We start from the raw sequence: 26830 nt of genomic DNA, 5'->3' as shown, positions 1-26830 counted from the left end.
GGCATGTCCGGAGTTGTTTGTTCCTCCCAGTGGGTTTGTGGTGTTGCTGACTTCAAGAATGAAGCCACAGACCCTTTCAGTGAGTGTTACAGCTCATAAAGGTAGTGCAGACCCAATTAGTGAGCAGCAGCAAGATTTATTGTGAAGAGCAAAAGAATAAAGCTTCCACAGCGTGGAAGGGGACCCGAGTGGGTTGCTGCTGCTGGTTCTGGTGGCCAGCTTTTATTCCCTTATTTGGCCCTGCCCACATCTTGCTGATTGGTCCATTTTACAGAGTGCTGATTGGTGCATTTACAATCCTCTAGCTAGACAGAAAAGTTCTCCAAGTCCCCACTCGACCCAGGAAGTCCAGCTGGCTTCACCTCTCACTACTACTACTACTGCTACTGCTATGGTACTGCACTTAAGAATGGAGAAAAATTTTAATTCACTTACAACAGTTTTTATTCAGAGTGAGCTTTTAAGTAAGTGAGTGCATATACAGTCAACCCTTGAACAGTGGAAGAGTTAGGGGTACCGATGCCTTGTGGAGTTGAAAATCCATGTATACGGCCGGGCAAGGTGGCTCACGCCTATAATCCCAGTACTTTGGGGGGCTGAGGTGGGCGGATCACTTGAGGACAGGAGTTTGAGACCAGCCTGGCCAACATGGTGAAATCTGTCTCTACTAAAAAGACAAATAATTAGCCAGGTGTGGCAGCACATGCCTGTAATCCTAGCTACTTGGGAGGCTGAGGTAGGAGAATTGCTTGAACTCAGGAGGCAGAGGTTGCAGTGATTTGAAATCGCACCACTGCACTCCAGCCTGAAGGACCAAAAAAAAAGAAAATCCGTATACCTTATTACTCCCCTAAAACTTAATAGCTTACTGTTGACCAGAAGCCTTACTGATAACATAAATAGTTGATTAACACATATTTTGTACCTTATATGTATTAAATACTGTATCCTTACAATAAAATAAGCGAAAGAAAATGTTATTGAGAAAATCATTAGGAAGAGAAAAGAAAATGTATTTCCCATTAGGTGGAGGTGGATCGTCATAAAAACCTTATTCTTGTCTTTACTTTCAGTAGGCTGAGGAGGAGGAGAAAAAGGAGTTCATCATGATGTCTCAGGGGTGGCAAAGGCTGAATAAACTCTGTGTATAAGCCTACCGGCCCAGTTCAAACCTGTTTCGTTCAAGGGTCTACTGTATAATGGGTAAGGAAAAAAGATTAAATCTTTTTAGGATGCTATTTTCACGACAATAAGTATTGTGTTCAATTTACAAGGTGATGTCAGAAGAGGTTATATTAAAAAGAAATAATCACAATGAAGTTATAAAACTGATAAATATTTATTTCATTTAATTCTAATCGGTCAAAACCAACATAGTTTTGCAGATTTGTTGAATTTTTCAGGAAATAATGTGTATTTCATTGGGTAAAACAGAAAAAGTCGTATTTGTGCTGATGTGTATTACATAAACCAAAATATAAATTATATGCTTGCCTGATTAGAATATTTTCTTTAATTTTATTTTTTATTGACAAATAATAATTGTATATGTTCATGGGGCATTATATGATGTTTTGATGTTTCCTTACAATGTGTAATGATTAAATCAGACTAATTAAGTCCTTCACCTCACATACTTATTTTTTATGATGCCAATTTAAAAATCTATTCTTCAAATAATTTTAAAATAGATAATACACTATTATTTATTATAGTCACCATTCTGTACAATAGATCACTAAAACGTATTTCTTCTATCTAATTGAAACTTTGTACCCTTTGATCAACATGCCCCTTTTCCCCGCTGAGCACCCTCCACTATCCCCTGGCAATCCCCATTCTACTCTCTGCTTCTATGAGTACAACTTTTAAAGATTCCACATATAAGTGAGATCATGTGGTATTTGTCTTTCTGTGCCTGGCTTATCTCATTTTGCACAACATCCTCCAGGTTCATCCATGTTGTTGCAAATGACGATATTTTCTCCTTTCTTACGGATGAATAATGTTTCATTATTTACAGAAACATACCTTAGATATATGGTGGTTTGGTTACAAACAGCCATAATAAAGTAATATTGCAATAAGGCAAGCCACATAAATTTTTTCTGGTTTCCCAGCGCATACAAAAGTTATGTTTACACTATACTGTAGTTAAATGCAATACCATTATGTCTAAAAAGTATATACTTTACTTAGAAAGTACTTTATTGCTAAAATGTTAACAGTCATCTGAGCACTCAGTCATAAGTTTTTTCTTGTAGAATATCTTGCCTCAAGGTTGATGGCTGCTGACTGATGAGAGTGGTGGTTACTGAACGTTGGGGTAGCTGTGGCAATTTCTTAAAATAAGAATGCAATAAAATTTCCCACACTGATTGACTCTTCCTTTCATGAAAGATTTATCTGTAGCAGATAATGATATTTGATACTATTTTACTCACAGTAGAACTTCTTTCAAAATAGAAATCAATGCTCTCGAACCCTGCTGCTGCTTTATCAACTAAGATTACATAATATTCCAAATCCTTTGTTGTCATTTTAACAGTGTTCACAGCATCTTCACCAGGAGTAGATTCTGTCTCAGGAAACCACCTTCTTCGCTCATTCATAAAAAGCAACTCCTCATTCATTAGTTTTATCATGAGATTGCAGCAATTCAGTCACATTTTCAGGCTCCATTTCAATTCTAGTTCTCTTGCTATTTCCACAACATCTTCAGTTACTTCCTCCACTGAAATCTTAAACCCTTCCTTTCCCTTGGACACTTAGAAGCCATAGAAGGGTTATTGATTGGCCCAATTTCAATATTGTTGTGTCTCAGGGAACACAGAGGCCACAAGAGAGGGAGAGAGGTGGAGAACAGCCAGTCAAAGGAGCAGTCAGAATACAAGCAGCATTTATTGATAAATTTGCCATCTTATATGGGTGCAGTTCATGGCATCCCCCAAACAATTCCAATGTAACATCAACGATCACTGATCACCATAACAGATATAATAATAATGATAAAGTTTGAAATGTTGTGAGAATTATCAGCATATGACCTAGAGACACAAAATGAGCATATGCTGTTGAAAAATGGCACTTAGACTTGCTCACTGTAGGCTTGACACAAACATTCCATTTAAAAAATAAAAATCTGTAAAGCAAAATAAAGCAAAGTGCAATAAATGAGGAATGCTTATATATACAACATGCTTTTTATTCATTATTTTGATGGTGGGTACCTAGTTTTCCATATTTTAGCAATTGTGAATAATGCTGCAATGAATGTGGGAGTGCAGGTGTCTCTTTGGCATGCTGAATTCAATTATTTGTATATATACCCACATATGGGATTGCTGGATTATATTATAACTCTATTATTATTTTTATGAGGAACCTTTATACTATTCAAAAATGACTGTATTAAATTTATTTTTCCACCAACAGTGCACTAAGATTCTTTTTTCTCCACACCCTAGGCAATACTTGCTATCTTTTGTCTTTTTGTTAGTAGCCACTCACACATGTGTGAGGTGACAACTCATTGTGGTTTTCATTTGCATTTCCCTAATACTTAGTGGACATTTACATGTCTTCTTTTGAGAAGTGCCTGTTTAAGTCCTCTGCACATTTTCTGATTGATTGTTTTCTTGCTCTTCAGTTGTTCAAGTTTCTTATATGTTTTGGTTATAAAATCTTTATCAGAATTATGGCTTGCAAATTTTCTACCAGTATGTGGGCTGGTCCATTCCTCTATTGATTGTTTCGTTTGCTGTACAGAAACTTTTTAGTTTGATGTAATTCCATTTGCTTATATTTGCTTTTGTTGCCTGTGTTTTTGGGGTCACATTCAATAAGTCTTTATCAATGTTGTGGAGCATTTTTTTATATGTGTTTTTCTAATAGCTTTATAGTTTCAGGTCTTATGTTTAAGACTTTATTACATTTTGAATTAATTTTTTGTATATGGTGTTAAATAAGGTTCTAATTTCATTCTTTTGCATGTGGTTATCCAAAATTTTTAGCACAATTTATTAAATAAACTATTTTTCCCTATTATGTATTCTTGGCTTCTTTGTTGAATATCAACTGACCATAACAGTGTATATTAATTTCTAGACTCTCTGTTTCATCCCTTTGTTCTATGTGTCTGTTTTTATGCCAGTTTCAAAACAAAGCCATGCTATTTTGATTGGCTTTGGAACAGATTTTGAAGTCAGGTAGTGTTATGCTTCCACTTTTCTCATTTTTGCACAAAATTGCTTTGGCTATTTTTGTGGTTTCATATAAATTTTAGTATTTTTCTATATGCTTGAAAAAATGATCTAAGAGTTTTGATAGGATTGCATTGGATTTGTAAATCACTTTGGGTAGTATGGAGTTTTTAACTATTAATTCTTTAAATCCATGAACATGAGGTATCTTTCCATTCATTTGTGTCTTATATAATTTTTTAATCAATGTTTTATAGTTTTCAATGTACAGATATTTCATCTAGTGGGTTAAATTTACTGCTACATATTTTATTGTCTTATACCATTGTTAATGGGATTGATTGCTTAATTTCCTTTACTAAGAGTTTATAGTCCGTGTGAACACATACTACCGATTTTTGCTTGTTGATTTTGTAACCTGCAATTAAGCTGAATTCCTGTATCTGTTCTAACAGTTTTTTGGTGAAGTCTAGGATTTTCTATGTTTAAGATCATGTCATAAACAAACAGAGAAATTTCATTTATCTCTCTTTTTTTTATTTGGATGTATTTTGTTTTTCTTGTCTAATTGCTCTGGCTAGAACTTTCATTACTATGCTGACTAGAAGTGGTCTTTCTACTTCTAGTCAAGTTGTCTTTGTCTCTGATTTTGGAGGAAAAGCTTTTGACTTTTCCTTATTGAGTATAAAATTAGCTGTGGCCTTTCAATAAATGAACTTTAAGGACTTTATTGCGTTAGAGTACGTTTCTTTTATACTTAATTTGTTGTGAGTATATTTTTTGTTATGAAAGGATGTTGAATTATGTCAAATGCTCTTTTTGCACTTATTGAAATAATGATATGGCTTTCATCTTTTATGTTAATGTGGTATAACACATTTATTAATTTGTGTATGTTGAAACAGTCTTGCATCCCAGGAATAAATCCCACTTAATCATGGTGAATCATTGTTTTATTGTGCTGTTAAATTTGGTTTGCTAATATTTTGTTAAGGATTTTTACGTCCAAGTTCACTGAGGATATTGACTTGTAATTTTTTTTTCTTGTAGTGTCCTTGAGTAGCTTTTTATCAGGATAATGCTTCTCTTGTAAAATGCATTTAAAAGAATTCCTTCTTCAACTTCTGGGAAGAGTCTGAGAAGATTAATATTAGCTCTTTTTAAATGTTTAATAAAATTTTGTTACAAAGCCATCTGGTCCACGGCTTTACCTTGTTAGGCGATCTTTTTTTTTTATTATTGATTCAGTCTCTTGCCTTGTTATTTGTCTGTTCAGACCTGCTGTTTCTTCTTGATTCAGTCTATTTAGGTTTTATGTTTCTAGGGATTTATCCATTTCTTCTAGGTTATCAAATTTGTTGGCATAATATTATTCATATTAGTCTCTTATGATCCTTTATTTTTCTGTGATATTAGGTATCGTATCTCCTCTTTTGTTTCTGATTTTATTCTGGTTAGGATTTTGAAATACAAATTTAGAAAGATTATGTTCATGGCATACTATATATTGCCACAGAATTACAATGGTAAATTTAAAAATGGCTTAAGAACTAAACTACATTGACAATCCTTATTCATGAGAAATGAGTATAATGTGAATTATTAAACTAATTTTTATTACAGTCTTACAATAATTTATAAATATTTTAAGTTTTGTCTTAAATGTGGTATCATTTGTATAAAAAGTGACATTATATATGTGTGATTTGTAATCATTTAAATTTGATTGGATATTTTAATATAAAAATAGCAACAGCAGTTACAATAGTAACAAAAGTCATAATTTCTATAATTTGTATATTTAGTTAATATAACCTTGTTCTGTGCTTCTGTAACCTGTTAACACCCACCAAAAATTCTAATCTCTTGAAGGCTGCAGATCATAGTAATATGTGACATTTATATTGTGCTATATATGACAGACATGCTGATGAATAATTTAAAGACATTATTTTATTTAATTCTTACAGTAAACCTATGAGGTAAATATCATTATACCTACTTTATAAATAAATAAAACTGAGAAAGATTAAGCAATTTCCTCTCAGTCATATAACTTAATTATCTAAAATTACATTGTCTTTAGCTGCTTTGTATAGTATGACTAGTCACTTATTCATTTATCATTTATCCATTTACTCGCTCATTTATTTGTGCCACTAAATGAGAAATTTGTTTGTACCAAAATTGTGCAAAGAATTAGAGGCACACTTGTGAGTAAGGGAGAGTATATAGTTTATTGAAGGAGTAATTGAAGATAATTACATTTTAAGAATTATGAATTATAATGTATAAAGTAGAAAGAAAATAGATTTTTAGGAACCTATCTTTTTTTTTTTTTTTGATTTCTATTTCTTCAATCATGGATGAGGATGAATATCTTTTCAAATCACTGTTGATGTGTGTAGGTCTTTCTCTGTAACTACTTGCTTATTTCTTAGCTCATTTATTATTGGGTTCTGCCTTTTTTTTTCCTTTATTATTATTATTATTATACTTTAGACTATGGTACCTGTGCACAACGTGCAGGTAAGTTACATATGTATACATGTGCCATGCTAGTAACTTATCATAAAGGACACTTTAAAGGAGATCTATCAGATAATTTAAATTTGTACAGTATTGGGGAAAAAAATAAAACCAATCTTGGATACTATACAGAGACAAAACTCCACTGTTGTTGATATACGTTGCCTCAAACCTATTAATTAATCTAATATCTAGGAAATCAACTAGTAGAATCTAACACAGCTATTTTAGAGGAATCAAATACTTCCACCACATGATCTATTCTCCCTAACTCTACTTTCCTTTGCTTCATCATTTTTTATATGTGGTCACATGGGAACTCCAGAAAAAAGGGGAATCTAGGAAACTTAGTTTTGACTTTCTGTTTTCTATAGAACACATACTAGAAGATTGAAGTGAACTCTGAGTCAGAATATCCACCTTATCTGACACATCTTGGCTTTTAATATATTCTAACTTTTACTGGAGTAAAATGCATTAAATAAGGATAAAATAAAGAACGACCCCACCTAGGCCTATTTTTAATGTTTATAAATATGTGCCATAAAAATAGACTACAAATATCTACATTATGAAGTAGTATTAACTTACATTTACATATTCTATGCTCGTTGTGTGCATATAGTATAACATATATTTTGTAAGGTAATTAGCACAAAGAAAAAATAATGAGTATGTGTGGGATATCCAGAATACATCAAGAACTCTCACAACTCAACACCAAAGAAAAAACAACCCAATTAAAAAATGGGCAAAGGACTAGAGTAGACATTTCTTCAAAGAAGATATACAAATAATCAAAAAGTACATTTAAAAAATGCTTACCATGGCTAATCACTAGGGAAATGCAAATTAAAACCGTAATGAGATACCACTTCACAAACATTAGGGTAGCTATTATAAAAAACAAAAAGAAAAACAAACAAACACAAAACCTCATATAACAGAAACAGTGTTGGTGAGGATATGGAGAAATTTGAACCCTTGTATATTGCTGGTAGTAATATAAAATGGTGCAGCCACTAAAGAAATAGTATAGACGGTTCTCAAATTATTAAACATAGAATTTACATGTGATTCAACAATTCCACTTCCGTGTACATAGTTAAAAGACCTGAAAGCAGGGACTTGAATAGATCTCTACACCAATGTTCAGTACTCACAGCAGCCAAAAGGTGGAAACAGCTCAAATGTCCACTGACTGAATGTGGTGTATACAATGGAATATTATTTATCCTTATAAAGGAATAAAATTCGGATACATGCTACAACAGGAATAAACTTTAAAGATATTTTGCTAAATGAAATAAGCCATGCACAAAAGACCAAATATTGTATGATTCCACTTGTATGAGGTACCCAGAGTGCTCAAACTCATACACGCAGAAAGCAGAATGGTAGTTACCAGGGTCTAGGATGGATGGCAAGTTGTTTGCTAATGAGTTCAGAGTTACAACTTGGAATGAAGAAGAAGTTCTGAAGATTAATAGGAGTGACAGTTGCACAACAATGTGAATGTGAATTATACACTTAAATATAGTTAAAATGGTATATTTTATGTTAGATATATTTTACTATAATAAAAAAGTTTATGTGGCATTTAATACTGTGGTTGAGAGATTATTTTGTTTTAAAATTTTAGAATAGTCTTTTAACTTTACATAAAATTTGCAAATATATACTTCTTTAACTCACAGGTAGTTTACTGTATTGATAATATCTTCTATTGATATGATACATTTGTAAAAAATAATGAAACAATGATGATATATATTAAAGTTCAAACTTTGTTAGGATTTCCTTGTTTTTACCTAATGTCCTTTTTCTGTTCTAGGTCACCAGCTAGGATACCATGTTACATTTAGTTATATCTCTTAACCTCCTCTAAATTGTGACAGTTTTTCAGGTTTTCCTCTTTTTTAATAACCTTGATAGTGGTGATCAGTACTGGTCAGGTATTTTGTAGAATATCCCTCAATTTGGGTTTGCCTTGTGTTTTACTGTGTTTTACTCAGAAACTAAGGATATGGGTTTTTGGGATGATCACAAATGTAAAATGCCATTGTCATCACATCACATCAAGGCTATATTCTATCAACATGCCTTATGAAAGTTGACTGTATTCTATCAACATGTCGATGAAAGTCTTTTACCTGGCCGAAGTACTGTTTGTCAGGTTTTTCCTTTGTAAACAATTTTCTTCTCTCTTTCCATACTGTGCTTTTTGGAAGAAAGTCATTATATGCAGCTCATACTCAAGCACTTGTAAGTTGTACTCTACCTCCCTAAGGAAGCAGTATCTACATCAACTATTTGGAATTCTGCACAGGAGATCTGTCTAGTCCCCTTCACTTAAAAAATATATTCAATCATCCATTGATATCAGGATGGAGTCATAGATATTTATTTTGTACTTTGGATTATAATCCAATACTCATTTTCTTCTACAAACCACTCCAGATTTGATCACTGGGAAATCATTTGCTTTTCTCCTATGTCTCTTTGATATGTCCTCATCATTTTTAAAAATCACTTCCTTACTTTCTGGCACTACAAGATGCTCCAGGCTCATCTTGTATATTCCGTGTCCCAGCCCTTGAATTAGTCAGTTCTCTAAGGATCCCTGATACCTTTTATTGGGGAAGGTAAAGATAATGCAAACCAAGATCTGAGCACTGGGTGAGTTTGCTGCTACTGCAGTGTCACAGTGTCTAGACTCTTCCAGCCTTGAGAGTTTGGAAATCTATGTGTGTATACTAACCTAATACATGTGTGTATGCACAGGCTACTATACACATATATCTATAACTTTCACTATATATGTCCACCTGTATGTATATTATGCTAAACATATGTTTATATTTAATTCGATGACTGCAACTCTAATCCAATGTTGTATGAGTCATTCTAGACTTCTTCCCTTGCTTATCTATAATCTCTCTTTTCATCGATGAGAAACATGGTTCCCACCATCTGCTATTCATTTGCTTGTTTTTTCAGTTCAAGTATACATGTATAGTAGTTTCAAAATTGTTAACATGTACTCCTTTGAAAAATGAACTTTATCAAATAATGTACAGTGTTTATGTATAGTTCCTTTTGCTTTTAGTCATACAGATTCCACACTATTCCAAATTTAATTAGGTCAGCACATTTTCCCTCCACACTTGAGGAGTTATTTTGTAAACTGGTCAAGGAAGTTCTCTGCTGAGGTGACTTTTGATGAGCAGATCTGAACTGAGGGAGGTAATAAGCCACATGGAAATTTGGTGATATAGCACTGCAGTCAGAGAGAACAAGTTCAAATGAGGAAGAAAGGGAATTGTAACAGCCTCACAAAGGAATTTAGTTTGGATGTAACTATGAAGCTTATGGCAATTAATAGGTAATATTTATTATCCTAAACCATTAGTGGGATATTGGAATAACACACTGGTTTTCAAAAATCATGAGCTTAAGAATTATCTAGATGCTTGTTAAAAACTTAGGACATTCCGAAACAAAATGTTTTGCTTAAAAAGCTAGTGTCTTTAGACTAGCAAGTTCTAGTGTCTCTAGACACTGTTCTCATTGTTTAGCTCCACGAAGAGGAGTAACAACTATTACAGTTTCTTATGTATGCATTCAGAAATATGAGTATAACATGTGCTGTTTGTGTAAATAAACTCGCACACGTTAAAGATTTTGTGACAAAACAGAGATTAATGGATGCCACACCTCAAAGTATCTGATAGAATACATTTAGTCTGGGGATAAGAATCTGCATTTTAAACAAGCACCCTAGGTGGTAGTGTCTCAGGCTGTCTAGGAATCAGACTTGGAGAAACACCGGCTAAAGCCGTAGGAAGCCATCAGCTGTGTGAAGTAGAAATAAGCATAGAGCCTAGGGTTGACATTAATGGTGAACAATGAGCAATTGCGCTGAGAAACAAAGGAGAGTGGATTAAGAACACAGCAGCCTGCCTCCACAGCTTTGGGTAAGTAAGCAGAGATCAGGAAAACTCATCTGTGGAGAGGATCTTTTCAAACTCAAATTTTGTAAACAAATTATGTGTCTGAAGATAGGATAAATTTATGATTATAATTTACATTATGATTATTAGAGGAAGTATAGCATAGTGCTTTTGGAGCAAGACCACTTAGGTGGGAATCCTGGCTCTGACAATTACTAATGATATAACCTGGGAAATTGCCTTAACATGTTTATGCCTTTTCCTGTCCATAAAATGGATATAAAAATAGTACTGACCTCACAGGAGCATTAATTCAGTAGCACTAGGTTCATAATAAGGGATCAAAGAATAGCAACTCTTATGTATTTGGTTGCTTGTAAACATGACGGTGTTTATATGTATAGAGTATTTTACTTGAAAATGGGTATATGTCTAGGCTTATATCATTGAAGAACTCAACATTAAGTATTCTATTTAGCCTTGTCAGGCAATACTAAAATATATCATGAAAATATGTTTTGCTTTAATGGAAATACTAGCTTATTCTTATTCTATGAGACTGTGCATGAATAGAGATGCTAGATATAATATGAAATAATCTACTCAACTAAAGATGGTTAGTTCTTTAGTTTTCAGGTGTAGAAAGAACAAACAACGTAGTCATTTTAACGTGACCTAGATGAAATTTCAGAAGAGGTCTTGAAAGGTGATAGATGTTTAATTCTGGATAATATTCACCTTATTGGTTTATTTGAAAGCAAAAGGACAGTCTAGGATTATCCAGGATCTTTCCAGCATGTCCTGGATTAACTTTTAAAGAATTTTCTCAAAATATTTAACCCTGGGAAAAAAAGCTTTGGATTCAATAGTCTAGTTCACAAATAATTGGTCCTGGGTGCAAGCTAGAAGTTTGAATTTATGGTGTTCTATAAATATGAAATTTAAGTATTAACTACTGTTCCATCTGTTATCCCTCTAGAAATGATAAAATGATAGAAGTTCTAGTCTTAGGGAAAGTTGTTTCATGTGATGGCAGAGAAACTGGCATTTCATTGGAAGACTACAAAATGTGGAAAAAAAAAAAAAGATTATTTCGCCAAGGTGATATTTCTTCTCCTGAGTAGAATCATCCATTTCCTTTCTATGTGGTATGTTTACAGACCAGACACACTTGATGGTTAGGTGTTGCTGTTATTACAGTAGGAAGATTTCTCACTGACCCCTGTGCTTTCTGGAAGTAGGTCCTTCATGGTTTCTACTGTGCTTAGTGGGCCCAGTGCTAGAGGCTTTCTAATCCAGTTTCTCTTTTGTAAGGTAGAGGAAGAGTTATTACCTAGAGAAATGCAATAGAGAATATGACTTCATGGTTTAAATACCCTTACTGTAGACATTTGACCAATCCACCTTTCAGTATCAAGCTTCACCTCCACCTGCCCCTTCAGCCAGTGACTTCAGTTCTTGAGCCTTTCTATAGTTGTGCTTTATGAACAGTTTTGCCTCTCCCTGTCTTCTCCCTCTGCAGTCAGTTTTTCAGCTTTCTCTGTTCCCTTTCCTTTTTCATCTTCACCTTGTAAAAAATGTTGAAATCTTGTCTATCTTGGTTGCCTTTCTAGTTCTATTTCACTTTGTGTATTTATATGTATATTTTTAACTGATGTAATGGAATTTCAAGTGTGCGCAGATATAAACATATATATTCAACATCCCACGTTGATTCTGAAGTAATCCAATAAAATACAAACTTCTATTGCACAATCCTGATTTTATATGCATATAGCTAGTAAAATTATAGATTAACTCATTTGTCAAAATTGCCCACTGAAATTATATTATTGGTTATTCATTTAACCGAATTGTTTAGTATGAAAATAATTCAGAATCTTAAAGAAGTCTAATAGTTAGCAAATATTTTTTATGAAAAGTATCCTTATGATCTGGCATTTTTATAAAGAGACTAACCGTAATTTTACTTTTTGCTTCCTTATTTTTCTAGGGTTCTCAACTTTAAAAATAATATTATTTTCCATAAACAAGTGCCACACTGTTCATACAATTCTTTTGTTTATGTTTTTTTCTTTTTGTTTCAAGGACTCCTTCCATTTTTCCCATTTATCTATCGAAATCCTAACTATTCTTCCAAATACTTACAAAACACCATATGTTTTCCACTTTTTTAACCAGTCGATATATCTCCTTGCTTTAAAACACCAAGACAAGTTTTCAATTCATCGAATCTATTAAAATCTCACTGACAATATCCTAGTCCACATCTGCATTGTCTATTTCTTGAACTATGGTAGGATATTTATGTATGTGTGTGTGTTTATTTTATTTTTTTGCCACGAATCTTTCCCTCTTAAGGCATTCCCTGTTCTTCTATAAGAACTATTCTCCACATAACTTTTAAAAATCATTTCCTTTCCAAACAACGTATCTTGTTTTGCTCACAATTACAGAATAATACCAAGCACTGCAACATGGATATTCTTCCAGTTTTGCCCTTGGCTGGCTTCTTCCACTCCTCCATGTCTTCATTCCTAGATCATGATAATATCTTTGACTCCAGGAAATGCTTGTATTTCATGTACAAATAGGTAAAAATTTACTAATAGAAAATTAATATTTCTTCTGACAATACTAAATGAATATTGCACTAATGTTTACATTAAAAGATCACCAGAATATTCTACTGATAGACTAAGTAGGATTAGTTTATCATTTATATAAATGAGGACAAGGAGAAGAAAAAGTCAAAGGTGACTAATGCTTGAGGCTGGGCAATTGGTAACACAGTGTTTCCAGCAGCAGAATTCAGGGACTATGCAAGGAGGGAGGTTTAGGCAGAGCTAATATGTTCAGTTTGGAAATAGGTTGCTTATGAGGACACAGTAATAGAGACAACATAGCGGAGTTGGAAATGTTACCATAAAGATTTAAGGAGGGTCAGGCTGATACATGTGCATTGAAAGTAATTTACATTAGGGTAAATGTCATGAAACAATTTAAATTACTGAATATTATACCAATTAAAATATTTAATTTAAGCCATCTTTTATATGAGGCAAATACCTTTTTCTGTGACATCTTTATGTAAATACTAAATATTAGAAAAATCATGGAATTTCTTATAAATGATTCACTCATTACATATTTTTTTCTTAAATCAACCTCCCTTGCTAAAATTATAACAAATGCACCTACTTAAAAACAAAATACAAGATTATACTATTATCATGTAAACTGAGAAAAATAATAATACAAAATGAAGTAGATTCTTTCTGATATTCAAATACCATTTCAACAGTGGTATGCAGTATTGTGCCTCACGGTTGTCATGGCAACTGCATCTCAATTCTAGAGTATCAAATCCTCATTTTCTATGAATTTCCAAAAGAAAAAAAAGGTATAAAGTAACAAATTATATAATGGTCCTCTTTAACTTTTATTTTGATGCACCACATTTCATATGATATGAAATATACTTCAAATAAAGGGCTAACTAATATCGATGTTGAAAATTTGAAAATTTAAATTAGACTAGTAGGTTATTTATTGTTCACTCATTTTAAAATTTAAATTGCACTAATAGGTTATTTTATTGCTCATTTTATTTATTGTTCACTCACTTTCTGAAAACTAGTACCCTAATTTTCTTCAAAAAAAGTATTATTTTCCAGAAAACTATTTCCATCTTCTACTTAATATTAGTTATCTAGTCAATAACTGGTTGAGGTTTTTTGAAGGAGTAGTAATGATTATGACTGGTTCTATTTTAGCTATACCCAGATCACATAGGAAATAACAATTTAATATTACCTTATTTTCTAGCTTTCTCTTTGACACCCAGATGCCTAATGTACTGATAACATATCTTTTATATGTTAAAATATTACTCTGTATAATAACAGTCTCCATACAGGATCAATGAAAATGTCTCATGTCAGTATTATGTTTATTATGTAAAAATAATTTCCCAGGCCCAATAAGTATTTTTATTTTAACTCGTAGCAAACCAAGTGTATATTTGCATGTAAATGAGGTTATAGAACTTTTAAATAATAACTATAGGTCCAAAAAATTAAAGTATTAGGAGAAGAATTGAAAGATTTTAATGGTCAGTCACAGGCTCTGTTTGCTACGAAAGTAGAAATACACCTTACTTAGAATAGCCAAAGTTGAATGAGTACATAAAAGAAATACTTCCAAGAGAATTTATTGTTTAATACATTAATGTAGACTATTGACCCTATTAAAATCTAATGCTCCCCCATACTTGAATGTTTTGATAATTTTATGTAGTACTTTGCCTTATTATAGACTAATAAAGAGAAAACCACAGGATAGGAGTTGGTATACTTTTAAAACCAGTAGTTTTAATATAATAAACATATTTGTATTACTAAGGATTATTTTATCTAGAAATACTGTAATAATTTTTATATAAGGAATTAGAATATAAAAATTTATACATCAAATTAGGCTTCCTGTAGAATACATTTCTATGAATATTTCAAGCAATGCTGGGCAAAAAGTGGCAGCATTGATTTCTTCCTCAGCAAGGAAATAGGTAATGCACATAGCCGGTGACAACGTGCAGCCTTATGTTGATGGAGATGCCTTCTCATCTATTTGTGACTGCATGCAGCCAGGAAATAAACCATTTTGGCTGAAATGATTGGTTTTTGTCGCCCTTCTGATTTTGCTGAACTCACTATTAAAAAAAAATTTGAATCAAGAAGCTATTCAGGCAATCGTGCAGATATGACTTTTAATTCTTAAGTCGATTTAACATGTGGTGAATTTTAGCGTGAATCTAATCAGAGGAGAGGCCATTTCCAAGCAGTGAGCTCCAGGCTAAGATTTCCTTGCAAATAGCTCTAGAAATCCTTGTATTAAAGTATGACTCTGCCTTAACAAGGGAAAAACATCATGTTGTTGAAAGGTACCTCCCAAAATTAAGACTTTTGGAATAACATTTACTTACATCATGCAAGTACTGGCCATCCTGTTTTTATCTGGGACTGAGAACTTTTAAATTTCTGGTTTTATAAAACATTTTATTTTAAAGCCATTTTTGCTTTAATGATGACTTCAGTTGTTTGGATTGCTTTCTTATACATTCAAAAGAACAGGAGGTTTGGGTGAAACAGGCCACTCAAATGTAATTCCAATACTATATAGTTGTGTTGTGTAACATTAAACAATAAATCATGATATTACGGTAATTTTGTCTGAAAGCAAGAATAATTATTATAATTCAGAAAGCTATTGTGAGAAAGAAAAGAAAATAAAATGGTAAAACACCTGGTACAGTGCCTAGGACAAAATAGCCATCTGGTAATTAGCAATTTCCTTCTTTCTTCTCACTCTCCACTCTGGTCTCAAGTGGGCAATTGCCTTGAACTTTGCCTGTCATTTAATGTATGGATTCTTCTGGACAACGAGAACGGAATCAGGCTTAAGGATATGTTGAATAGAGAAGTAAAATTTCTCAGAGCAAGTATTTCAAGTAGGTTATAAATATCACAAAGAAATTCATGTAATGATAGTTTTTGGAACATCTGCACAAACAAAATAACCATCTAAGTAAACAGAAGAGCAGGGACTGTTATTTTTTTTTTCTGCAGATATTTGGCTTGAGCAGCTACTCTTTGATTTATGTAATTTTATCATTATGCTGCAACTGCTTTCATTCTGAATTATTCATTCAACATAAGCTGGCAATAAAGGCAATGCCTTTCTTCAGCTAAAAATTCTCTGACATTAAGAAGGTGGTTTAAATGAACCATGGAGTTTTTTTCTCTCCATTTTATGGTCTGAATAGATGTTGCTCTTGGACAAACCACGTTTTGAAAAAATTATCACAGCTTTAAGAAAAGCTGCACACGCACCCCAATAGAATAGTCTTTGAGCCATGTCCTTGAATGGCCACTAATTTATTTTCTTGACTGCCTGCTTGTATGGAGAGAGTTTCACTGAAAGGCCTATAATGAAAGTAACAGCACAAATATTGGCTTCTGCTGCTAAAGTTGCTCCAGATGGTTACATATTTTTCCTAGAAAATGCATGTGTGCACATACAATTAGTTTTCATAGCCTGTGCTTTTACACACGAAACCAGGGAATAATGAATCATTAGTGTAATATTTTGGTCTTTATCAGTAAAGTTCATATCAATATAAATAGCACGTGGAAACTCAAGCAACCTTTTTTGTTTGGGTTTAATATTTTAAACCTAAATATTTACAGGTTATGTGATGCTTTTTGTTCTTGTCTTTGTGTATAAGGCAGGCACTGGCTATACCACATTGAAATTATGTAAATTCCATTATTTAGTAATAATTACCCTTGAATGTTACAAAAGAAACTAAAAATTACTCTTTAAACTAGAATTCCTCGCCTGTTTAAAAAGATAAATACAGCAATTAGAGATTTCCTATTAGTATTCTATATTTTGATCTTTCACTTATATTTAAAGAGTATTCTCACAATTTTTATTTTTATTAACAATAGCTGACACATTAATTGGAAGAAAGACATGTCTCTATATTAAATTGATTGATTGTATGAGTCTTTTGCACACTGAAACCTAAAAGAAATTGATGAAAGATATTAAAGAAGATACAAATAAATGGAAAGTCATCCAGTGTTCATGGCTTGGAAGACTTAATGTTAAAATGTCCTTACTAATCAAAGTCGTTTATAGATTCAATGCTATTCACATCAAAATCTCAGTGGCATTGTTACAGAAATAGAAATAAGCAATACTGAAATTCACATGGAACCACAAAAGACCCTAGATAAACAAAGCAATATTGAGAAAAAGTACAAAGCTGGAGGCCTCACTCTGATTTCAAAACATATTACAAAACTATAGTAGATAAAACAGTATATTACTGGCAAAATAAAGAACACCAGACACATAGACCAATGGAAACAAGAAAAAGCCCAAAAACAAACTTACACTTGTAGTGTCAATTGATCTTCAGTGAGTTCCAGGAATAAACAATGAGAAAAGCATAGTCTCTTTCTTCAACAAGTGACACTGAGAAATTTAAATATCCACATGCAAAATAACTATATTGGTGCTTTGTGTTTTGCCATACACAAAAAATCAGCTCAAAATAGATTAAAGACTTAAATATAAGACATGAAACTATAAAGATTTTGGAGAGAAATAGAAAAAAATTGTGATATTGGTTTAGAACATGATTTTTTTTTGATATGACACCAAAAGCATGGGCAATAAAAGCAAAATTAGACAAATGAGACTACACCAAAATAAAAAGTTTCTGCATAGCAAAGAAAACAATCAACAGAGTGAAAAGGAAACCTATTGAGTGGGAGAAAATATTTGTAAATAGTACCTGATAATGAGTTAATATCCAAAATATAAAAGAACTCCTACAACCCAATAGTAAGTAAAAACAAATAACCTTTTTAAAAAATGAGCAAAGTATGTGAACAGATATTTCTATAGAGAATACATACGAATGACCAACAGGTATAATAAAAGATGTGTAACATCACTAATCAGGGAAATGCAAATCAAAACTGTAATGTAATATTACCTCGCACCTCTTAGGATTACTATTATAAAAAATGGCAAAATATAAAAAGTGTTGATAAACGTGGAGAAATTGGAATACTTTTATACTGTTGATGGGAATATAAAATGGTGCATCCCCTATGGACAAAAAGTATGGAGGTTCCTCAGAAAATTAAAAATATAACACCACATGACCCAGCAATCCCCACCACTGGATATATAGCCAAAAGAATTGAAATCGGGTTTTTAAAGAGATATCTGCACTCTGTGTCCACTGTGGTATTATGCACAATAGCTAAGATATAAAAACAACCTAAATATCTATTAACAGGTGAATGGATTAAAAATGTGATATATAAATAAAATGGGATATTATTCAGCCTTAGAAAAAGGGAATTCTGCCATATGCAACAATATGGATGAACCTGGAGGGCATTAGTCAAATTGGCCAGGCATACAAGGACAAATACTGCCTGATCTCACTTATATAACAGGTATGAAATAGTTAAACTCAAAGAAGCAGAGACAATAGTGGTTTGTTCAATGGGTATAAAGTTTCAGTTATGCAAGATGAATAAGTTCTAGAGACCTCCTGCGAAACATAGTTCTTATAGTCATCAATCTTGTATTCCACACTTTAAATAATGTGTTAAGAGGGTAAATCTTAAGTCAAGTGTTCTTAACACAAAAAGGAGGGAAAGAGATAGGAGGACATTTTACAGGTGAAGGACAGGATGGTGGTGAGGGTTTCAAAGATGTATATGTTCCAACCAAAAAATTACATATATTAAATATGTACAGTTTTTGGTAATAAAAAAGGATGAGTTTCTGCAACATGATTTAAGTGTGTCTAAAATGATTTAACGAATTAAATAAATTAGCTACTACTTGAGACAACACATACATCAAACTTAGTACACGATACATAAGCACTCAAGTAAATATTCATAATTACTATTATTCCTATAGTGTTTCTGGTCATCCAAAACATTATAGTAACAAACACACCAATTATTAGTTATTGACTATGTGCCAGGTACTAGGTTAGATGTTTTATATTTAACAGTAATCTCATCACAACTTTGAAAGAGAAATATTTACCTTTTTTTTAATTTGGCCAGGAATCACAGAATCCAGAATTCAAATCTGATTTTGTCTGACTTTAAGCCCAGCTTCTCTCTATTGACCAGCCAATTTACTATTATCCAAATGTTAGATAAACACAAGCATAGAATACAATTTCATTTTAAAGTTTAAGTACATTTAATTCATTTACGGAATCACAAAATGTAGTGGAATAAAACATCTATCCACCAGAGGACATGAAGGCTGAGGACTGGAATCAACTGACGTCTCACTCACTTTTCTGGCTGGCTGTTGACTGAAACCTACATGTGGCCACTGCATGTATTCTGGGCTTCTTAAAGTAAGTGGCTGGTTCCCAGGGCAAACATACCAAAAAGGAGAGGGTCAAACCGAAGGCATGTCCTCCTCATGACCTGGCCTCCTGAATCACAGAGCATCACTTCTTTTGTAGTCTATTGATTTCAATAGTCACAAGCACACTGAGGTTCCAAGGAAGAGACAATAAACTGTATCTCATGAAGAGAAGTGGCAAAGTTCTAAAACAGCATTTGTGGCCAGAAATAATCCTGTGGCAAATTTCGGAAATTACCATCTGCCACACTTTTATAAATAGTAATTATTTAAAACAAATCATTTGTATGTAAACGCTGAAGTAAAAATGTGATAGCCCAGTGTGCTAAACATTTATTAAGCTCTCTCCAATAAAAGTACTGCCTTAAAGGCCTTTTATATCTGTTGTGTCCAAAGGTAGCTGCTAGCCATCTGTGGCTATTGAACTCCTGAATGTGGCTAATGCAACTAAGGAACTATGTTTTAAACTTTATTTTAGTTAATTTAAATTTAAATGCCCACAGAATTATATGCTTGATATGATCTGGCTCTGTGTCCTCACCCGAATCTCATCTTGAATTGTAATTCCCATGTTTTATGGGAGAGACACCACGGGAGGTGATTAGATCATGGGGACAGTCCCCCCATGCTGTTGTGAGGGTGGGTGAGTTCTCATGAGAGCTGATGGTTTGATAAGGGGTATTTCTCCACTTTACTCTGCACTTCTCTCTCCTGCCACCACGTGAAGAAGGATGTGTTTGCTTTCCCTTCCGCCATGATTATAAGTTTCCTGAGGCCTCCCTAGCTATGCAGAACTGTGAGTCAATTAAACCTCTTTCCTTTACAAATTACCCAGTCTCAGGTATGTCCTTAATAGCAGTATGAGAATGGACAAATACAATGGTATTTATCTATTTTTATTTCTTATGTGAGATGTTAGCATTAATATGATGGTCAATTATAGAGGCAATTCAAGTAGCATAGACTCCCAAATAAAATTTGAGATGTTTATAAAAATTAAGTATCAATATACTGTAACTGCATTTTTTACTAAATTGAATTTGTTCCCTATAATACAGTAAACATTAATAATGTGGAGTCAGTTTCTAATTTAATTTGAAATCACTAGTTTTAAATCAAAATTTAACAACTTTTATTTTAAAAACATGCATTTTATGGTAATAGGACACTAATAATTGAGAGTCAATAACTTGTTTTAATCTCTAATGTTAATGATCTTAATGCTGCTTCATATAATCTTTAAAATGCATTACAAAAATATATTTTATGAATAAAAACAGTCTCAGATTATGTCTATAAAAAATCAAGCCACTGATATGCTGGGTGCAGGGAGAAGCAAATAACTGGCTAATAATGAACTAAGTCAGTCAGATCTATTTTATTGCATCCTTTAGATCTGTTATCCTAAAAGATGGTTTACAATGCTTCTAAAATGGTTGCCTATTTAAATGGAACAGAGACTTTTGAAAAATACCAATGCCCAGGTCCATTCCCCTGAGATTCTAATTTAATTGGCTTGGGAAGAACATTAGTGCTTTGTAAAATAACCTAAGTAATTTGAATATGTAACCTGGATAGAGAATCATGACTATAGACAAGATTGTAAGCTAAAATAATTTTAGGAGAAATATATGTTTAATATATACATACATATATGGCTATTATAACATCAATTCATAATAAACATATTACTGAAAACTCATCTAACACACTGAGGCCAGAAAGAATCCTGTGGCAAACTCTGGAAAAATACCATCTGTCATACTTTTTTATTTTTTTATATTTGAGACGGAGTTTCACTCTTGTTGCCCAGGCTAGAGTGCAATGGTGCCATCTTGGCTCACTGCAACCTTCGCCTCCTGGGTTCAAATGATTTTCCTGCCTCAGCCTCCTGAGTAGCTGGGATTACAGGCATGTACCACCATGCCTGGGTAATTTTTGTATTTTTAGTAGAGACAGGGTTTCTCTGTGTTGGTCAGGCTGGTCTCAAACTATCAAACTCAGGTGATCTGCCAACCTCAGCCTCCCAAAGTGCTGGCATTACAGGCGTGAGCCACCATGCCAGGACCATACTTTTATAAATAATAATTATTTTAACCAAACAATTAAGATGCACATATAAACTCTAATGTGAAAATGCAATGACCTTAGTGAGCTAAAAATTCATGAATATTTTCCAAATAAAGTATATCTCTTAAATGCGTTGTACAATATATTAGATCAATACTGTCCAGTAAAATTTAAATTCTATGTATCTAATGATCATACATCTAATGAAAACTTATATGTAATTAAAATATATATCAATGAAAACACATATCTAATGAAAAAGCTTATTTATCAATGCACAATATAAGTAGAATGTAAGCATTAATTTTGCTCTTAAATTGAGCTCCCCAGAATGATTTTTATAAGAAGTCAAATGCAAGCATTATTGTTATAAGCTATTTAAGGAAGTCACTAAAACCTGTAAACATGTATTCAATCAAAACTAATATCCAAATTTGGTTACTGTTTTATTGTTTCTTCCAAACTGACAGAATATAGAAAACCAAACATTTAATCTTTAAATAGAATGAAAATCCACATAGGGAAATTTGAGTATACCTTTATTTCAATCATAGTCCAACAATTAAATTTGCTGTACAGGCTGCCATTCTTTTGGGAACATCTCATCATCCATCTGTAGCTCACTAACACAAATCTATACAAATTATCCCATCTGTGGATTAAGAAGGTGGTGATTTAAAGGCAAATAAAGTGGCTAATCTAGCTATTTGATCCCAGTGATAATTATAAATTGATATCTGTGTTAGGATAAGTAACAGACAGGCAACTGAAAGAGGTCAACAAGAAAGGGTTCATTATATCGTTAACAAGAACGCTTGCAGCAGAGGGACTCGTGGAACAAATGAAAGAACTGTAGCTCGGCCTTAAAGACCCTAGATCAGTTTCTCTGCTTTCCCCTTGCCTTCTCTTCATAGTTCGAAGAAGGCTGTGCCATGTTAGATATTACTTGCAAAAGAAAAATATCCAGAGCAAAAGAAGATCCATGCTCTTGTTTGTTTGGTGTACCTTTTTCAGAGTAACAACATGTTATTCTGTCCTCAAAATATTCCCTATGGTGTTTTATTTAGGGTTGCGACACATGCCCCTGCTTAAACAGTCACAGGAATGGGAAATTAAATTATCATGCTTGGGTTAGTCTTATCAACCTTTGTCCCCTGGGGCTGGGAAGGGATCATAATTAACATGACCACCCAAAATGTGAACAAAGTACGGGTTTGCTAGCAAAGAAAAAGCAGAAAAAAAGTTGTTGCATACACCAGACGGGGGCCTCTCAAATGTTGATGGTCATACAATCACCTGGGGATCTTGTTAAATGCAGCTTCTGATTTAATATGCTTCCAGGTGATACTGATGCTGCCAATTTGTGGGCCACAGTTTACATAGAAAGAGAACAAACTACCAACTAAATTGCCACAGGTATTCCTTTCATAATATTTTCTTTTTTCTTTAATAGTAATGTTTTCAAGTAATGCAGAATGCTGATGTTGATGGGGAAAATAGAAACCAAAATGTAAATTTTGAAGTTCTTTTTAAAATGGACCAAGAAATCAAACAAATGGGTATTTTTCAATATACATGTATAAAATATCATTGTATAACCTAACATAATTTGTGTTTGTTGTCCACATAGGTACATAAACTTATAGTTTACTAGTAAGCAATACAATGTATAAGCAATAGCATAATATATGACTAAAAAGATTTATAAGCTTTTAACTCATAAAACATATTTCAATTACATTTATTAATTATAAGCCAATACCCAGTTAGAAGTTTTATACTTAATCCTCAAATTTTTAGAAATTATATTTCATAAATTTTTATTTTATTTGGAAAGAAAATACATTTTTACTGAAAAATTTGTATTTCTCAATCAACCAGTCTTCCAATTACTAAAAATACACTGAGCCCCTTATTTTAGCAACTTTAAAAATGGACTTTCTCAAATTTGCTTTTGTTAGAAAAATTATTTTCAAATTTCCTAATAATTGTGAATTATGACCAAGATATATGTGACTCAAACAGTCAAATATACCTTATAGAAATGTAAACACATATCTTCAAATTCTCCATCAGTAACCTGGCACCAAACTCTATTAACTTCTCAATACCTTACTTGCAATATATCAGAAGGAAGGTAATATCTTCAAAGACAAATTATTTTAAAATTCTGTATTCTGCAACTGGTAAATCCTCATAGCCAAAAGTCTTATGATATTCTGTAGTTTTTAAAAAGTCCCCAATAAGTATTTCTCCAAGTCATAATGTTAGAGTAGGTAGTTAGGCAGACATGAGCCAGGCAGGAGAGCCTCTCCCAACCCCAGAGAACTTCAGGTAATGGTCAGGTGGTTGTTAAACTGTGTCTCTGAAATTATAATCGGTCACAGCTGGTACTAGGGAACGACCGTCTCCCAATAAATAGGAAACTCCTGGAGCTGTGGAGGAGCGGCAGCTTTCCGATTAAGATCTCAGGGGTTGGGCTAGTGGGCTCAAGCATGTCCGAAGAGGCAAAATGGCAAAGTTTAACCGGTATATAACCTTCCTCTGGGAATTTTTGTCTAATGAGGGGAAAAACACCTCAAGTGAGCATGCGCACAACTTCTGTAAACACACTGTGTATGCACCCCTTCCCAAGTGCTGGCAGGCCATTGTGCATGTGGACAGACTGCCGCAAGGGAGAAATCAAGGAAGGAGAAACTCAAATCCTGGAACCAAGCCAATGTATTAAAATCCCAAGCCAAAGGCTGGACAGGGCACTTGGATCTCTCAAGGAACCCACTTGACCCTCTTCCAAGCGTGCTTTGCTTCCTTTCACTCCGGCTCTAAAACTATTTAATAAACTCTCACTTTTGCTCTAAAACTTGCCTCAGTCTCTCCCTCTGCCTTAAACATACTTCCGCCCCTCAGCCAAATTCTTTCCTCCAAGGAGGCAAGGATCACTTTCGCTGCAGATTCGCACTGGTAACATTAGTACTTGGAAGCATGGTTCTGCATGTCCAAGCAAATTTTCTGAGCCTATCTTGTAAATCTGCTTCATCACCCTTTTCTGGCTCCATCTCTGTTCTGGCAGCGTGAGTCTTTAAATCCCTTTTGGAATCCTCTGGTGGAATTGCTGGTTATTTTAATTAATGTTGTACATCTGTATTTTTGCTTCATACCTTATCAAACTTATGATGCTCAAAGCAGGCAATCCAAGCAAATTCACTCTTCAAAGATAGCTGCCTAATTTTGTGTGGTGTTTTTCAGTTTGTTGTTTAAAGAGTTCCAGGTTTGTAAAGTAAGGGAAAAATAAGCAAGTGGGAAACTCATGTGTTTTATTCCCTGCTGGATCCCTAGTATCCAGAACAGTGTCTGGCACGTAATAGGTGTTCAGTGGGTGGGTGAATGAACACACATTTCTGTTAACACAATACAATTTTCCTTCTTCACTTATTCAACCAGTATTTGAAAACAACTTCAACTTAGTTAAGAACACCATATAGTGATGAGATACTAATAATTGATACATCTGCATGAAGTGTTTTTCTATATTATAGTAGCTTCTTTAAATATCTTTGTAGTGTCTTCTTTGAATAGCTTATTTTATACACGGTAGAGCATAATTTTCCTACTACTTCAATAATTGAGTTAGGTGCAAAGGCCTTCCAATGTATACTTAGAAAAATATTTGTGCTAATTAATGAGGAAGTTTGGAACAAGTTTTACAAATACTGCTTTCAAAATTTTTATCATCCTCCACTTACATCATATTCTGCACATTTATACTGTGGCTCATACTGCACAGACAGTTCCTCTTTTTCTTCTTTTTTTTTCTGCAGACAGCATAAAACAGAATAAAGCTTTTTCATTATCATGATGTATGTAACCAAGGTGCTGAACTCCTAAATAAGGACCAGGCACCAAAATCATAGATCTTCTTAATAATGCCATATTTTATGTTAATTCTTTAATACTACATACTTATTTTAAAAAGGAAAATGAAAGTCTATGTCCTATAATTATGCAAATATATTGGCAACATTATTTGCCTAGAATAATAATCTAACATTTCCTCCTTTCGAATCGTCCACATTTTAGTCCTACCCATTGTGTTTCAAAATACCATTCGATCAAGAAAACAATAAAAAACAGTAAGTATCTGTTAGATCAACAATTGCCGAGTCTTAAGTTTCCTCATTTGTGAAGGTGAGTACTGGACTAACATTGCTAAAACTGTCAGCTATTGACAAAAATTTGTCTACCTCCAGAGTGCAGAGTTGTCATCAGAAGGCAACTACCTTGCCAGGGCTATGTTTTCTTGCTCTTCTCACATCTATTTGTAGCCCTATAAAATATGAACAGAAATTATGAGTATCCCTTTCTGACTAGGGCGTTTAAGAAGCAGATGATGAATCTTCTCCACACTTCCGTTCCACTGCCTGGATGCAGAGGACTTCAAAGTCCTGGAGGACTGGGGAGTCAAAAAAGATGTTAGAAAACTAAGTTTCAGAGTCACTACATGGGAGAGATCTACACTAACTGAGAACACCTGCATTAGGCAATGTAATAAGTGACAAACTATTATGTGATGCCACTGTTATTTTGGGGTTTCCTTGTTTCAGCAGCTAGAATTATCCTAAAGAAACTACTGATCACTGTAATTCTACTTCATAGAACTCAAACATTAAATTAGTAAGTATGCAAAACAATAATAAAATCTAAATACAGTTATAGTGCATATATAATTAAGAGACATTAGTAACATTGATGACTGTAGGCTTTTGTTATTAAATTATGGATAATTACTAAATAATTATAAAATGCCATAAAAATAAGTATTATGGGCCAGGAACTAAAGGTTCATTTAAACGTTACAAGGATCCTGTGAATTAGTTATTATTTTCCTTCATTATACAAATGTAGTAACTGAAGAGAATTTTCCCAAAGTTTTAGACTTGATAAATATAGGATTTTGAAATTTAATAGAAACCTTTGTACCACCAAAGTTATTTTGTTCCACTATAGTTTGCTATCTTCTAAAATAGCTCATTATGCAAATATTTCATTTTGCCTTTTCCTTTTACCGCCAGTATTTGACAGTAGTCTATACAT

General features: G+C 33.3%; 1 long non-coding RNA gene across 3 annotated transcripts in view; it reads left to right on the top strand.

Annotated features, from left to right (window-relative positions):
• The window catches only part of LOC129034979 (uncharacterized), a 143724-nt gene that overhangs the window by 26587 nt on the left and 90307 nt on the right, over positions 1 to 26830 (top strand). For all 3 annotated transcript variants that reach the window (XR_010126140.1, XR_008502062.2, XR_008502061.2), the window contains one exon: positions 1074 to 1203. This is a non-coding gene — a long non-coding RNA (uncharacterized LOC129034979). The remainder of the gene's footprint in view (positions 1 to 1073; positions 1204 to 26830) is intronic.

This window comes from Pongo pygmaeus, chromosome 3 (genome assembly GCF_028885625.2).
Source record: "Pongo pygmaeus isolate AG05252 chromosome 3, NHGRI_mPonPyg2-v2.0_pri, whole genome shotgun sequence".
Lineage (NCBI taxonomy): Eukaryota > Metazoa > Chordata > Mammalia > Primates > Hominidae > Pongo > Pongo pygmaeus.
Note: the sequence above shows the minus strand (reverse complement) of the source record. Positions and strands in the feature narration are given on the sequence as shown.